A 15,064-nucleotide genomic window follows, 5' to 3' on the forward strand; every position below is an offset into this window, starting at 1 on the left:
CTGTGTTTCACAGATCAGTAAGGACCCTTTTCATTTCTTTCCCAATCAGTGGTCAGAAGTGCAAGTCACTGACTGGCTCTTAGTGATTAAACTTAAGAGGCAACTTGGTCAATGGTCCATGCGAGAAGGTTGAACCACACACCTAAATGAATAGGTTTGATCAATAATTAAGTGAGCTGTTCCTGACATGATCGTGATGATGAAGCCGTGGTCAAGCTGCCCGGTGAAGGAAGCAGTTAGGAGTGGTTTTGCTTGTTCATGCTGGGTTCAAAAGGGCTTCAGGGAGTTAGAAACTGAGCCAGATGGAATAACTATGATTTTTAAAGCAGGAAATCAGCACTACTGAGAGGTAATGGTGAAAGAAATATGAAGTATTGCTAAGTGTTGGCTTCTAAACCTCCTTCTCATATTCGGGAATTACCGAACTTGTAAAGTCGAGTCCAACTTCCACAAAAGAGACTGAAAATGCCAGGCCCTTGCCTCCCCAGCCTCCCCTGCATTTAGGGGAACTGATGGACCCATGGGTGCATTAACTTCAGACGCCACCAGAAGCTAGGGGTCCAAGAAGCAGGCATCATCAAGAACCCACCCACCGATGAGCAGAACAACACTGAGTCTGTGGAAGTGTCGAGGGCGGTGGTCCAAGAGACCTCACAGGCAGGCAGGTAGTTTCGGGGATGCGAGCGGATATCTAGAGCCCAGGGGAGGCTGCACTTGGCCACAGCCTGGTGCCAGAGGGGTTTGGGGGGCTTTTTGCCTTTATTTTGTTGTCTTATAAATTTTGCTCACAGCTAAGAATTCTGTTCAACCCAGAATAAATTCCAAATAAACTCTGAAATTAAAAAAAAAATGTGGTTTTGAGTTCTACTCTTTTATTTTGTGATCATTTTGAACCAATCTCTTAGCATCTTCAAGAGGCCGTAAACGGGAAGAAGAATAATTTCTACATGAAGGAAGAAGGAGAATAAAATGAAATAAATACGTGAAAATGCTTTGAAAACCATATTGTAGTATAAAAATATGAATTACTACTTTTATATAAACATGGCCTAATACCCATGGCCTCTCTATAACTGAGGCTATTTTTTGGCCCTTCCTCAAAATTAGGCTTTTCCTTCTCTACATTCATCAGTATCTCAAGGCATATCTACTTAAACCATTTTCACAAGGAACTTTTTAAAATTTAATTTTATTGGAGTATAGTTGATCTACAATGTTGTCTAAGTTTCACGTGCACAGCAAAGTAAATCAGTTATCCATATAAATATATCCATTCTTTTTTCCCATAGAGGTTATTACAAACTATTGAGTAGATTTTCTTTTTTTTAAATTAATTTATTTTTTTTAACTTTTTTTTTTGTCTTTTTGCTATTTCTTGGGCCGCTCCCTCGGCACATGGAGATTCCCAGGCTAGGGGTCCAATTGGAGCTGTAGCCACTGGCCTACACCAGAGCCACAGCAACACGGAATCCGAGCCGTGTCTGAAACCTGCACCACAGCTCACAGCAACTCAGGATCCTTAACCCACTGAGCAAGGCCAGGGATTGAACCCGCCACCTCATGGTTCCTGGTCGGATTCGTTAACCACTGAGCCACGACGGGAACTCCAGTAATCATCTATTTTATACAGTTGTGTGTATGCGTTATTCCCACCCTCCCAATGCTCCCCTATGATAACAGATTTCACAGTGAATTTTAATTAACCGTTTCCTAATCTATCCTATTGGATAATGAGTTCCTCAAGGGTAGTCTGATTAGACCTTTTATTTTCCTCTGATGTCTACTGGTGCATAGTAGAGTCCTGATAATTGTTGGTTGGATGAAAAAAGAGAATTGGCTGGGGCCTCCTCCGTGAATGCACCAGGAAGTTTCTGGCTCAGGTGCCACTCTCACTTTCTTCCTTCAAAACACTTTTTGAATCAGTAGCAAAACGCCCCAATGGACCAAGGGAGCGATCAGATAGAATACGCTCCTGGCAAAGCTACAGGTTGTGCTACAGGTACAAGTGATGGACACAGTGGAGGAAATGTGTCTTAATTGGTAGCGTGAAAAACATTTCCCAGGTGCTAGATTGGGTTGTAAGTGCCATCTGTCCTGCCACAGAGGATTAGAGGGAAGAATACCTCTCTCTGGGTTCTGGGGATAGTGCAGGCATCAAGACGAGTGTTGATATTAACTTGTCTGTGCTTCACCTGGATAATTGCAGGTGAGGGAATCTGTCTACGATTCGTTTCTATCTTGGAATCAAACGGACGATGCCATAGCAGGTCTCTTGTTCCCCAGTGTTTGGCTGCATTTGTTAAAGGGAATTCTGGGAAAGATTTGAATTCAATTTTTGGCTTATACTGGAAGGTTCTAGGTCAGTATACTCCATACTATTTGATGTTTGATCTTCCAAGGGCAGAAGAAATGAAATTTGCTTCTTCATTCTGGCCCTGTCTTCTCGTAAATATTCTCTTTCATTCATTTGTTAACTCCATAATTACTGAGTTCCCATGAAGGGGACAAGCCCTGTGTTGGATCCTGGGGACATTTTATTTTTCTGGGTTTTTTTTTTCTAATTTAAAAACAATTTTTTATTACAGTTGATTTATAATGTTTTGTCAATTTCTGCTTGTACAGCAAAGTGACCCAGTTATACATTCTTTTTTTCACATTATCCTCATCATATTCCATCTCAAGTGATTAGATATAGTTCCCTGAGCTACACGGGAGGATCTCATTGCTTACGCATCCCAAAGGCAATAGTCTGTATCTACTAACCCCAAACTCCCAGTCCCTCCACTCCCCTCCCCCTTGGCAACCACAGGTCTGTTCTCCGTGTCCATGAGTTAGTTTATTTTCTGTAAATAGGTTCATTTGTGCCATATATTGGATTCCAGATATAAGTGATATCATACGGTATTTTTCTTCTTCAATTTTTAAAAATGTTTAAAAGGTTTTATTGAAGTATAGCTGATTTATAATGCTGTGTTACTTCGCTGTACAGCCAAGTGATTCAGTTATACATGTACACACATCCATTCTCTTTCAGATTTTTTTCCCACGTAGATTATCACAGAATATTAGGTAGAGTTCTCTGTGCGATAAGCAGATCCCCGTTGGCCAGTCATTCCATATACTTCAGTGTACATGTGCCAATCCCAAGCCCCCAGGACATTATTTTCTCAACTGAGGAAATTCACCATCTTGGGGAGGGTGTCAGAGATGTAAACAAAATATAATGTGGTAAACGATATAAGAGATACACATAGAATTCTAGAGAGAGAGGGAGAAAGAGAAAAAGAGAACCACAGACTCATGGTTGCCAAGGGGGAGGGGAGTGGGAGGGACTGGGAATTTGGGGTTAGTAGATGCAGACTATTGCATTTGGAATGCATAAGCAGTGAGATCCTGCTGTATAGCACAGGGAACTATATCTAATCACTTGAGATGGAATATGATGGAGGATAATGTGAAAAAAAGGATGTGCATATATATACATATATATATATATACATATATATATATACATATATATATATACATATATATATACATATATATATATATATATACACATACACACAGAATTATTAACTGAAAGATCCCTGAACTTTCAGTTACTTTGGCCAATAAATCTTTTTATCTAAGCTGGTTTGCACTTGGTTTCCAATATTTACAACTCAATGAGTCCCAACTAATACAGGAATCATGGAATTTGTTCCGTTAAAGTCACATTTGAGCTGAGGTTTCTTGCCTTTTAAAGGAGGGCTGGGTGCTCCAAAGAGAATGCTCTGTGCCACGTCACTAAAGAACAAGGCCCGTCTTGGGAAATTTGAGACAGGCGATACAATCAGATTTTTATCACACAGTCCAGATGATTCTAAACATGCACAAGAATCCCTGCCTTAAAGAGGACACAGCTGTTCATATCTGAAGTTTCCCAATTTTGATCCTTCACTGAAGCCGATTTTTCAAAAACATCATACACTTTATTCATCACACTGATCCATGGAAATGTGCTTAAAAATTTTTTTAACCTCATATCTTTGGTTTTCAATGCCTCTAAGCTTCTTGAAAGGAGGGCTAAACAATTTATCTAATTATTCTTTCTAAATTAAGGGAATTCCTTTCCTGAGACAAATGATAGCACCTGGCAATGGGATGATGTTTTATAAATAAAGAGTCAATGAATAATGAGTACACATACACTAGTATTTTTTCATAAAAAAGACTTTCATAATAGAGTCAATGAATAATTAATACACATACACTAGTATTTTTTGCTTGGGGTCTTTTCTGGTGGGCGGGGGCGAGGAGTGGCGGCATTATATACATGCATGAACATTACGATGTCAACGCCCCTTTACCTAATTCATGTCTTACATTGTATAAAGTAAGGAAAACCCAATGAGGAACAGTGCCCCCATTTTCAGTAATAGTAATGAAAACAATAGCATCCACTTATGGTGTAACTTCTCTGTGTCCAGCCCTATGCTGCACGCTTACATGCTTGATGCAATTCTATTTTTGAAACAACCCTGTGAAGTGTGGTCATCCTCATTTTAGAACTGAAGAAACTGAGGCCCCAGGGAGTTCCAATAATTTGCCTGCCGCTCGTGGAAGTCAGGATAGGAACGCAGGTGTTTCCTCTCCGCCACACTTCCCTCCCTGCCTCTCGCATTCCCTTGTTCTCTAGCTCCAAAATCCACCCTCAGTGTTTGCTTCTGAGGGAGTGAGTTTCTGGCCCTTTCAGCTTCTCCAGTGGGAGGTGAGCTTCCGGCAAGGAAGTCAGGGAAGAGAGGGAAAAGCTGTTAGGAAGGCAGCCAGCAGTGGCCGCCCTCCGAGTCATGTGGGACAGAGCTGAAGATACTGGAAATGTTTACTCCAGGGGAGAAAGGGCATGATGATTTTCTGCAAACATCCTAAGTCTCTCACTGGAGTGCATTAGGAGGTAAAGCTAGGACAGTGGCAGAGAGTTCAATAACAGTCTTCTAACGCCAGCAATCAGGAGGATAGACTGAACAGCAGGGAGGGGACCCACGGTGTTCAGAGCCAGACTGGAAGGTGGCAGTTCTTGGGGAAGAGGAAGCACTCTGGTCTCAGACAGATCTGGGTTGATCCAGCGCTGCCACATCTGAGCTCTGCAGCCCAGGACAGATGATTTAAACTTTCCGTCTCTCCCTCCTCATCATAAATGAGGCTGAGTAATATCTATGCTGCAGGCTTGTGAGAATTAGAGATAATACATATTCAGAGCCGCCATGGAGCAATGGAAATAACACTGCTCTAACGGTTGCCATCGACTGGCCATCTCTTTCAGCATCGATGTTTTAGAGCCAAGAATCCAAGGGGATGAATTCAAGAATTCAGTGGGGTGCTGAAATGTATATCACACAGCAGTAAAGAAGTCTGCAACTTCCCAAAATGTGAATAATTTTTTTTATGAATCCAGAACAATGCTTTGGAGAAGGAGCAGCACTGATTGGAGGCTGGGGGTAGTATTTTCCAGGAAGTTTTTTCCTTTCTGTGTGTTGTGCTGTAGGAGGAGACGTTCCCATATTATGTATATTTCATCTCCAATAACAGATCAGGTTACTCTGACATAACCACGGGAGCCTGTTATTTGCCCTCCATCCCTGTAAAATTCTCACCACTGAGTTTACAGTTGATTGATTGTTCATTCCACATACTATAATTGCTTCATTAGAGGCTTCAGATGGTTCATTGTGTTGGCAACTTCCTGTAAAACTGTCTGCACAATCAGGGCCAGACACATGCCACTTGAGTCATCAGGAATTGAAGCGTTTGTTTGTTTGTTTGTGGGGTGTGTGTGTGTGTGTTTGTTTTCAAAAGGCAGCATATTACATGGGATTTAATCCCGAGGCTGGGTATGATCCTGCCAGCTGGGGGGCAGCACGGGGCAAACAGATCTCTCCTTCAGTGATCTCAGCCACTGCAGGGCGTAAATTACCATCCATTTATTAATGACAGCATGATTTCTAGTCCCAGCCCCCACGTCTCTCAGGAACTTTAGAACGTGAGAGCCAAATACCTCAAGAGAGCCCCACACTTGCTTGGATTATCCCAAAGGCATCAGCTCAACATCCCTGACATGGCATTCCTACCCCCACTGCATCCTCGCCTGCCTGAGCGCCGAATCCTCTCCCATCCCCCGCCCCAGTAGACCTCGAACCATCCGTGCAGTAGGATGTACAATCTCTGCTCACCCGTCCACATGGCCTCTGTCTCCCTCGTGCTTACACTCAATCACCAAGCCCGGTGAATTGCTCCTTCCTTTTTTCTTTTCTTTTCTTTTTCTTTTTTTTTTTTTTTGGTCTTTTTGCCATTTCTTGGGCTGCTCCCTTGGCATATGGAGGTTCCCAGGCTAGGGGTCCAATCGGAGCCGTAGCCGCCGGCCTACACCAGGGTCACAGCAATGCTGGGATCCGAGCACGTCTTCGACCTACCCCACAGCTCACGGCAACCCAGGATCCTTAACCCACTGAGCAAGGCCAGGGATCGAACCCACAACCCCATGGTTCCTAGTCAGATTCGTTAACCACTGAACCATGACGGGAACTCTCTTCCTTTTTTCATCATTGGATCTACTCCCTCATTTAAACGGTCACGTCCTTGGCCTAAGTTTTACACTCTTTTTTCCACAGACACAGCAAAAACTTCTTCTGTTGGAGCTCGGTGCTCCCGCCAGCCCACAGGAGCAGAGCCACCATGTTAAAACTCAAGTCCAATGACATCACTCTTGTATTTAAAGCCCTTCAAAAACTGTCCGGTGTTGTTAGAGAAAAAAATCTTAACCGATTATACATTTTTCTTAGAACCTTGTATTCATTCTTCTTCTTCTTTTATAAAATTCCTTATTTCTCAGAACCCTCCTCACTCCCTGTTGTCAGGGGCCCTGGGTTTCTTATTCACTATTGATTAACCCCATGATTAGCAGGCTGCCAGCCATGGAGAATTATATGCTGACCTGTGGCCAGGAAAGGACAAACAGGAAGTATTCCTGTTAGCTGGCTTTTCACTCCTATTCCAAGATGACTTCAGGGGTGGAGAGAGGAACTCCCCAAAAATCAAATGGGGAGTTCCCACTGTGGCACAACGGGATATGAATCCGACTGCTGTGGCTCCAGGTGCTGCAGAGGTGCAAGTTGGATCCCCAGCTCAGTGCAGTGAGTTAAAGGATTCGATGTTGCTGAGGCTGTGGCACAGGTCATAGCTGTGGCTCAGATTCAGTCCCTGGCCTGGGAACTTCCATATGCTGCAGGTGCAGCCATAAAAAGAAAAAAGAAAAATCAAATGGGCAAAACCTAACAAATCCGCCCACCCGGAGGATGGCGTACAAGGCCCCTCCCAAATGTGCCTCTCCAGCCTCAGCTCCTCCATATCCTACCCTCTTCTCCCACCTCCATCACAGATCTGTGCTCAGTGCCAGGAACTTTCTCTGCTCCCCAAATACCCCACCTTGTCCATTACCACCACTGCTTTTGCACATAATGTTCCTCTGCCAAGAAAGACTTTTCCTTCCTTTCTCTCCTGGGGAAGTCTAATCGCCCCTTGAAAAGTCAGTTCAATGACCATTTCTCTGGTTCTCCCGGTAGACAGCTGCTCCTTCCTTGTCTTAGTCTGCTCGGGCTGCCATAGATGATACAACAGACTGGGTGGCTTAAACAGCTGATATTCATTCCTCACAGTTCAAGTGGTTGGGAAGCCCAAGATCAGGGTCCCTGCATGTTGGGCTCTGGTGAGAACCTGCTTCCTGGTTTGCCTTTTTGCTGTGTCCAAACCTGGAGAGGAGAGAGCAGGCTCTCTGGGGTCTCTTCTTATAAGAGCACTAATCCCACCTTGAGGGCCCCAGCCTCATGACTGCTTTTAGCCCTAATCACCTCCCAAAGGGTCCACTTACACACTGAGGGGTTTTGGGGCTTCACCATATGGATTTGGGGGAGGAGGGAGGGGCCCAAACATTCAGTCCATAACATCCTTCTGTCCTACTTTCACACATAACTACAATGCAACCATTGCAATAGCTACTGATTATCCAGCACTTGCTATGGGCTTCATATTCTTTATTTCACTTAATTCTCACAACTGTACTAAGATGGTGCTATTTTATCCCCATTTTAGAAATGAAAAAACAATGTCCAAGTGCCCAAAGTTACACAACCACCAAGTGGAGATCTTAAGCCTGGAATCAGGGCCTCCTGACACCATAGCCCAATAAACACTATCCCACATTGCCAAACCCAGAACTTGGGGGATGTTTCTATTAAGGCTCAGGTTGATGATACTTTGGACTTTCTGGGCCATACACTCTTTGTCACAACTACTCAGCCCTGTCATTGTATGCAAAAGCAGCTACAGACAGCACATACAAGAAGAGACATGGCTTTGTTCCAATAAAACTTGATTTATGGACTCCAGAATTTTAATTTCACACAGTTTTTAATATGTCACAAAATATTCTTCTTTTGATTTTTTCCCCCCAACCATGGAACAACATAAAAACCATTCCGAGCTCACAAGCTGTACAAAAACACCTAGTTTGCTGATCCCTAATCTAAAAAACAACTTATTTTTGCTTTTTAGGGCCACACCTGCAGCACATGGGAGTTCCCAGGCTAGGGGTTGAATCAGAGTTGCAGCTGCCGGTCCACACAGCCACAGCAATGAGGGATCAACATAGCTCACAGCAACATGAAATCCTTAACCCAGTGAGCAAGGCCAGGGATTAAACTCATTTCCTCATGGATACTATTCAGGTTCATAACCTGCCAAACCACAAGGGGAACTCACAAATGTTTAGTTTTTTTGTTTGTTTGTTTGTTTGGTAAACAACTTTAACAGTATTTTTTAAACTTTTTAAAAAAAATTATAGTTGATTTACACCATTGTGCCAATTTCTGCTATACAGCAAAGTGACCCAGTCACACACATATATATACATTCCCTTTCTTTTTTTTTTTTTTGTCTTTTTGCTATTTCTTGGGCCGCTCCCGCGGCATATGGAGATTCCCAGGCTAGGGGTCAAATCGGAGCCGTAGCCACCAGCCTACACTAGAGCCACAGCAACGCGTGATCCAAGCCGCGTCTGCAACCTGCACCACAGCTCACGGCAACGCCGGATCGTCAACCCACTGAGCAAGGGCAGGGACTGAACCCGAAACCTCATGGTTCCTAGTCGGATTCGTTAACCACTGCACCACGACGGGAACTCCATACATTCCCTTTCTTATATCATCTTCCATCATGTTCTTTCCCAGGAGACTGGATATAGTTCCCTGTGCTGTACAGCAGGACCTCATTGATTATCCATTCTAAATGGAATAGTTTGCATCTATTAACCCCAAACTCCTAGTCCATCCTTTTTTAAAAATGTGTCCCTTCTTTTTTTTTTTTTTTTTTTGTCTTTTTAGGCCTGCACCTGGGGCATATGGAGGTTCCCAGGCTAGGGGTCAAATTGGAGCTATAGCTGCTGGCCTACACCACAGCCTCAGCAACGCCAGATCCGAGCCGTGTCTGCAACCTACACCACAGCTCATGGCAACACCAGATCCTTAACCCACTGAGAGGCCAGGGATCAAACCTTCGTCCTCATGGATGCTAGTCAGAGTCACTTCTGCTGAGCCACGATAGGAACCCCACATGTCCCTTCTTCAGTACCTCCTGGCCCTCTCAAACAGGGACCCCTAACATTCATTCAGCCCTCTTAACATTTCCCACCTCAAGATCTTTCAGCCTGTTGTTTATTCCCTCTGCTTGCAACTTGTGTCCTCCATGAAGCATCAGGGTCTGCCTGGCCTCCCTCGGTTCCCACCCAGATGTGGCTTTCTCAGCAAGGTCCTCTCTGGCTGCCCTGTCTGAAGCTGTCACAGCCCCTGTCACTCTTTGCCTCCTTTATCCCACTTTATCTTTCACCTTAGCACTTACTACCATCAAACCAAGCACATACTCTCCCCATGTAGCCTGCTGACAGACTTACCCCATTAGAATGGAGCTACGTGCAGACAGGGCCTTCTGCTTTGTTCACTGCTGGAAACCGGGAACCTAGAGGATGTATAACCCACAGGAAGGGCTAAATAAATACTGAATCAATCTATTTGTGCATCTAAGTCATTCACGAACATCCAGCACAGAGCAGGTTCTCAAAAATAAAAGCTTGGATGGATAGATAGAGGAGGTACGTATGCAGATTCTCCTGAGACCTTCCCTTCTGGGGTTTGTGGAAAAATCGCATTTTCTGTGCCGTCTGTACAGGGAGGAGGCAGGCCCTTGCTCCTCTCTCTGGCTTCCCCATAAAACATTGATCTGTGCTGAGATTTCTTTGAGGCGTGAACTCCTGACCCTGCTCCTTCTGGAATGCCGAGCTGCAGGATCTCAGGGAGGAGGCAGGACACAACTGGGGCCTGGGCATCGGCCCCAGACGGGAGCAGCAGATGGCGCCGGGGACAGCTCGGTGAGGAAGGCACGGAATCCTGGCAGGGAAGGGACAAGGTGTGTGCCAGGGCTCCTGGGCAGGCTGGCAGAGGAGGACGGGCTTCTTGTTAAGTTAATTGAGGTAATTTTTGCTGCCACCTTTTGGATGGTAACAAAATTCTTCTTCTACCAGCCACTGATCATATCTCTGACTCCCGCCACGTTCCATTGTACAGAGATGGTGCTCTAAATTTAGCTCCATTTATTGAGCTACTCCTTAAAATTTTGTCACTTAAAAAATAATTATAGGATTTCTCTGACAGACTGTAATACATGGAGTGCACCAAATTACAGGTATAATTTGGAGAACCAACTGGGATCACCAAATAAAATTGACAGCAGTGGCCTAATTCCAGACTAATCCGCGTGGCAGCTGGAGAGAGTTTATTCCTTAGGCCCCTCTTCTTAATCTGCGTGTTGAGCCAAAAGGTCCAAGGTACCAAAAGAAACTAAAAGAAGTGGACTCTAGGCCAAGGTACTGGCCCTGGGGAAGCCCAGTTTTCCTTTGCTTGGCAGAGCTAGGGAGACCACCCAGGCGCCCAGAAATTCAGATGGGCTCTCCTTGAGCTCAGGGGAAGTTGGGCTGAGCTGCCCTCTGTCTTTCCAGTTGGCCAAGAGCCTGGCATAGGTGACTTATAGAGGAGAAGGGGTTTTTTCCTTCTCTCTGAAAAAAAAAATTCTCTCTATATATATGTGTGACTGGGTCACTTTGCTGTTTAGTAGAAAATTGACAGAACACTGTAAGCCAGCTATAATGGAAAAAATAAAAATCATTTTAAAACATCTTAAAGATAAATTCCCCATCTTAGGAAATTAAAAAAAAAAATTCTTTTGGATTTTCAGTGATTGTAAACTTCGGAAACCAAAGTCAGTCTCCCAAAGGGAAAATGATGCCCAGGAGGAAAAGAACGGGTCCCTCTGGGAAGTGAAGACCCCACTCAGCTGAGCCCTGGTGGACAGAAAAGCCATGAGGAGATGCGTAATGCTGTTTCCGATGCTTTGCACAATGGTACTGTGTTCCCACTTCGGTACAGTCCCTGGGGAACCACAGCAAATCAGAGGAATAAGGGTGGTCTATTCAGCCTAAAACCTTCAGTAGATGCTACAGAAGAAGAGCCCAGGATGGGTAGAGAGGCGAGGGGGAGTACTGTCCAGGGAGTGTTTGGGCATAGAGGCAGGGAGCTGGTGAGGAGGATGGCGCCGCCCTGCTGGTGATCAGTGACATCTCCCCTAAATCAGACTTCTCTTCACAGATGGTTCATCACGGCTTTCTCAGAGCTGTAAAGGGCTTTCGGGTCACATATATTTCCCTAGGGTTCTGGGGGGAGTCTAGGATTCAGGGCTGTAACTAACCCTTCCAGGGTTAACTCTGGAGCATCTGAAAGCTCAGAGCGCCTCCAGCATTAAGACAGCAGCTGGTCCACTTGGAAGGGAGGGTCTTGACTTTTCACTCCAAGCTCTGTGTCAGAGAAGCTGACTCAAGCCCAGAGCAGGTCAGTGACTTGTCTCAGGCCACAGAGCAGAGCTGTGGCCACGTCATGAAAAAGAGCCCGTGCTCTGCCTCAGTCCAGGGCTACTGTGTGTAAAACACCTCCTGGGCTGGTGGAAAGAGCACTGGCTTTGGAGCCAGATGTTCTTGGACTGGAGTCCAGATCCTGACACACGTGCGCAGGTTGGTCTCTCAAAGCCAATGGTTCCTGGGCTACAAAGTGGGGATGTTCTTCCTCGCGGGGCCTCCTGCCCTGAGCGGCTATCAGGATCAAATGATCCAACCTGAGGGAAAGCGCTCTGTGAACTGCAGAGCGTTGAGCAAATACTGCTCGCTGTCACAGCTCCTCATCTGTGACTCAGATCCCAAAGGGGCCCATCCTGCTGACTTTAGCCCTAATAGAGCAGCGAGCTATGAACAGGAATGGTGGTGGGGTGACTGTGTTGCCAGAACAGCAGAAAACAGAAAGCAGGTCCCTGCACCATCTTGCTGTCCAGCCCTCCTTTTCCCCTTCATCGCCCCCTTCATCCTGGGCCAGGTGGAGGGAGCTGCCAAGCTGTCCACCTTCCACGTGGCTCCCAGGTCCTGGCTGGGCAAAAGCCAGAAGGCAGATCTTGGACATCTTCCTGCCAGCATGAACAGAAACCTCATCCTCTCCTCCTGACTTCCCGAGGTTTAGGACACGCACAGACCCTGTCCCTGCATTGTCTGTCTCTCATGAAACCGGGGGTTACCCTGTATTCTGAAAGTATACCAGCACCCTCAGCCCCAGGAAGGGCTGAGACTGGGATGGCTGCTGATCCGTGACTGGCCTTCGATCGCCCAGCCTTGACCACTGCTTCCACAGAGTCTGCCACCAGAACCAGCAGCCTCACTTTGGGGCAAGGGTGTTGAGGGCGAAGCTGTAGAAATCTCAGGACCCTACATGATAACACACCCCGCCAGTGACTGAAGGGGCAGAGGGGAGCCTTGGGTGGCCCCCGAGGACAGCCTTCCTAACCAGTGACGATCTGTGGGTGCAAGTCCTGCATGAACTAAGGCACGTAATACATGGTTGCCAAGCACCCACCTGGACTTCCCCAGACACAGACACACCAGTCCTCCACCTGCTGAGTAAGAGACTACCACTCCTGCTTTACAAATGATGAAATGAGAGTCCAGAAGGTTGCAAAAAATGCCCAAGGTCATGCAGAGAACAGCAATATTAAAATTAGCAGCAGTGGGCACTTGGAACAAGCCAAACATTTTTGGTTTGGTTTCTCATCAGGACCCCACAGTAACCCTGAGGTGGTGATTAGCTGCCTGTTTTCAGAGCAAGGGGCTGGAACAGAAGCAGTTAAGCCTTTGCCCAGCCACACAGATGGGGAGAGGCAGACCCACAATCAAATCCAGATCTCACTCCGGTTTCCCGCTCATGGGGATGGCTGCTGGATTTAGACCCGAGGTTCCTGACACTAAGCCCAGTGTACGGGCCTCTAGCCATGAGGAGTTCTCTCTGCAGAATCACCCAGGGAGCCTTTCCAAACTAGGTTCTCAGGCTCCGCCCCTGAAGATTCAGGCTCTGAAGATCTAGGCGGTGCCCTGGCTGTGTTTACACACACTCCCAGCTGCTCCCAGCACTGTCTGCTTAATTGTCAGCATCTCTAACGGGAGAACCTGCAGCCTCCGTCTTTCATCCTCAGCTTCCATCCTCAGTCCTCATCCCTACTGATGCTGTCCTCGCCTCTGTCGCCGACGTCTCCCTGCACTGTACATCCAGGGGCCACATGTGGGTCCTCACCTCCACCCACCTCTCAGGGGCACCCAGCACCAGCGGCCACTCCTTCTTAATGACACCCTCTTCATAACATCCCTTTGCCCGTGGGTTTCCTCCCACCAGCTTGGCCTCTCCTTCCTACCTTCTTGTTGATTTCTCTGCCTCCTTCTATTCCTTTCATCTTGCTGTTACTGGAACTCTGGACTCAGCCATCTTCCTTTGCCATTTCCCTCGCCCTAGGTGACTACATCCACCCTGTTTCCTCGGTCAGTACCTTGGTATGGGTGATGCACTTCACCTGCCCAGAGCTCCCCTAGGGCCCAAGGGGTGGAGGCCCAGGTGCCTCTTGGTCATGTCCACAGGCGGTCCCCCCTCCAACATGGCACATGATCCTCTGTGAAGGATCGTTCATGGGTCAATGAAGGCCTGAGATGGGTGTGGATACATCCCCCAACTCCTCCTGTGTCCTGTTATTACCCAGTTCTAGAGATTCTAGCTTCTTAAGCTCTCAGAAGCACGCCAGCTCTCCCTCAGCACAGCTACCCTCCCCGTTCTCCCTCTGTTCAGGGCTCTGCTGCATGACTCCTGTGTCTTCCTGGCCAGGCTCTCCATCTACCCAGCCCACCATCCACCCAGAAGCCAATCAATCAGGCCATGCCACTTCCCTACGAAAACCCATTAAGTATTTCCCTCTGACCTTCGGCACAAAATCCAAGCCTTTTATCTCCTTCCCGAAGCACTTCCTGAGGGGCTGGACTTTCTAGACACATTGCCTGCAACTCCCCATCAAACAGCCCTGTCTATGCTCCAGGCACTTAGGCCTACATAAAGCACTTGTAAAGCTTCAGGGTGTTTTGATATCTTCGCCCTACGATTCCCTCTGACAGGAAGACTATCTCCTTTTCTAAAGTATCCTTCAAGTCTCCCTCAGGAGGCACCTCCTCCAGAAGCCCTCTCTGCCCACTGGCTTTAGGTAGGTGCCCCTCCCCCAGCTGCCTTGGCAGCTCATTCTTACCTTTTCCCCCCACTTACCACCTATCCTGAACCATCACAGCCTGGACTCCCCTCCCACAGGACCACAGGCAACGTCCTGTCTCCTTCAACTTCCACTCTCCAGGGCACAGAATGTACCAGTGGCATTTAGTCAAAATCTGTGGACTAATGTGAAACAAATAATAATGTGCATCAAACATTGATTGAGGACTCAAACTGCCAGGCACCATGCTAGGTACACGCAGTGTATCACTGAACCCACACGACAACCCTAGATGGTAACTAATTCTTATTCCCATTTTGCAGGTGAGGAAACTGGGCCATAGGGGTGTTAAGTAGACTAGAGCCCA

This window comes from Phacochoerus africanus, chromosome 2, assembly GCF_016906955.1.
Source record: "Phacochoerus africanus isolate WHEZ1 chromosome 2, ROS_Pafr_v1, whole genome shotgun sequence".
Classification (NCBI taxonomy): Eukaryota; Metazoa; Chordata; class Mammalia; order Artiodactyla; family Suidae; genus Phacochoerus; species Phacochoerus africanus.